This window comes from Camellia sinensis, chromosome 11 (genome assembly GCF_055761805.1).
Source record: "Camellia sinensis isolate YWXY chromosome 11, ASM5576180v1, whole genome shotgun sequence".
Lineage (NCBI taxonomy): Eukaryota > Viridiplantae > Streptophyta > Magnoliopsida > Ericales > Theaceae > Camellia > Camellia sinensis.
The window spans coordinates 148,811,209-148,813,432 of NC_138971.1; the positions used below are offsets into that span (position 1 = coordinate 148,811,209).

Sequence of the window (2,224 nt, forward strand, 5' to 3'; positions counted from 1 at the left end):
AGAGAAGGCATACATATAAATGTATAGAAACCTTATTTGATGACAATGCCACAAGTACAACCATTTTCATGCCTTTTCTAGCTCAACAATTAGAAATTCAGAAAAAAAAAGAGAGGGGTCAAGAAAAGTGAAGGAAAGAAAATTCTAGAACATCAAAATAACCTACAGATGTGGCTTTAGTTAAGAATCATTTCTTCTCCCATCCTAATGCCTTTGTCCCCTAACCCCAAGAAATACATTTCTAATCTTGTGTAGTTCTTTGAGAACATCTTTCACACTCATTCTTTCACTCGGCATTTCAACAGAACATGAAACTCCAATTTGAAAGACTGGTACTAGGCAAGCCTCTAGTTTAGAAATGTTGGTTGTACTACTTTGCATGCTCCTACTTGGCTCCTTTTCCATTTACAATATGATTTGGGGATCAACGATCTGCATTACTTGCTCCGGAAGACACATGTTTACATAGCTATGGAGGTTTACATTACCTGTAAACATGTTACTAGTTGGTCCTTTTCCTGTGTACATTTCTAGTAGTAACACTCCATAACTCTACATATCACCTTGCGTTGATACCTCCTCACCGATACCATACTCTGCAATACGAAATAGTGAAAAAAAATGCCCAAATTTTTTAATTTTGGTATAATTGTTGAACTAGTAAGTTGTATTTCTTTTACTGAAAAAACAAAAAAAAAAAAACAAAAAAAACAAAAAAAAAAAAGGTTCAATATTTCAAAAGATAAAATTATGTCAAGGGTTAAAATCTATGTTCAAATACCATAGGGGTAGGACAATGGTTGATTTCATTTGTTGTGACAGCTATACAAACCATAAGGCAAAGTTAAAGAAAGTCATCTCTAAAACATGGCTTAATTTCTATACAATCTCGTAATTGGTTTTTAGTTCAGCGCGAGATAATAATATAATGTAACTAAATAATATTTCTTAATCAATTTCAATGTAAGAAGCAATAAACAATTACCTGGGGCAATATAGCCAATTGTTTCTCTGATCCCAATTGAACTAGATTGCTGACGAATAGAAATTCCATTGGTTGCAAAAAAAATCTTTGCCAATCCAAAATCACCAACATGGGCACACAAATCAGCATCAAGAAGAATATTACTTGGCTTTAAATCACAATGATGATGAAGATAATCCAATGCACATGCCACATCAATGGCAATGTTTAGCCTTTGAACAAAGTTCAAGTTCTTAGGTTCATGTTGCTCTAAAAGACATGGGTGTAACCAATTTTCTAAGCTCCCATTTTCCATGAACTCAAAGACCAAAGCCTTGAAGTCGTGGCCTTTAAAATCAATGCTTGAGCAAGCTGTAATTATCTTGACAAGATTCCGGTGGCGAATGTTCTTCAGTGCTTGACATTCTGTTACAAAAATCTTGTTCGCTCCATGTTCATATAGGTTGAGTACTTTCACGGCAACAATTTGTTCATCTGAGTTGGGAATCCCCTTATAGACATAACCATGTCCTCCCTCACCAATTAAGTTGGCTGCAGAGAATCCATTGGTTGCTTGAAAAAGTTCTCCATAATAGAGTTGTGGATATTGGTTTTCCAAGGGTGAGGCTAAATTGACTTGTTGCCTCGACCTTCTGTTCCGGTAAAGAATAGCTAGAATGCACAATGATAATACAACAATAGTGAGAGTAACTACTAGAACTATTACTCTATGGTTGGAAGGTCATTTCCTTTCATGTAAGACTTCAATCGGGCATGTAGGCAATTGCAATAGTTTAATTCCACCGCATAGCTTACTATTTCCAACAACTGAGAAGGCACTACTATTTGTGAAAACTCCTCCATTTGGAACTTCACCATCAAACATATTGTAGGAAAGATTGAGATATTGAAAGAATCGAAACTCCCCGAGAAACCTTGGAATCTGTCCAGACAAGTTGTTCCTAGAAACATCTAGTTCTTGAATACCTTTCAATTGTCTGAAGGCCATTGAAATTGTACCTTCGAAAAGGTTACCATCGATGTAGAGGAATTCTAAAATTTCACAATTGCTGAGAGTGGCAGAGATTTCTCCAAATAGTTTATTTTTGATACATATAGTGCATCCAGATTTTTCAAGTTACCCACTTCTTGTGGTAGTAGGCCTGTTAAGTAATTTTGACTCAAGGATAGATAAACGAGGGAAGATAGACCAAAGATTTGATAAGGTATTGCTCCAGTGAGATGATTGTAATGGAGACA

At 35.6% G+C, this 2,224-nt stretch overlaps 1 pseudogene; it reads right to left on the reverse strand.

The window, feature by feature from the left end:
- Window positions 1-552: 552 nt before the first annotated feature.
- LOC114258266 (putative LRR receptor-like serine/threonine-protein kinase At3g47570 pseudogene) lies at window positions 553-1,703 on the reverse strand (annotated as a pseudogene).
- Window positions 1,704-2,224: the final 521 nt, after the last annotated feature.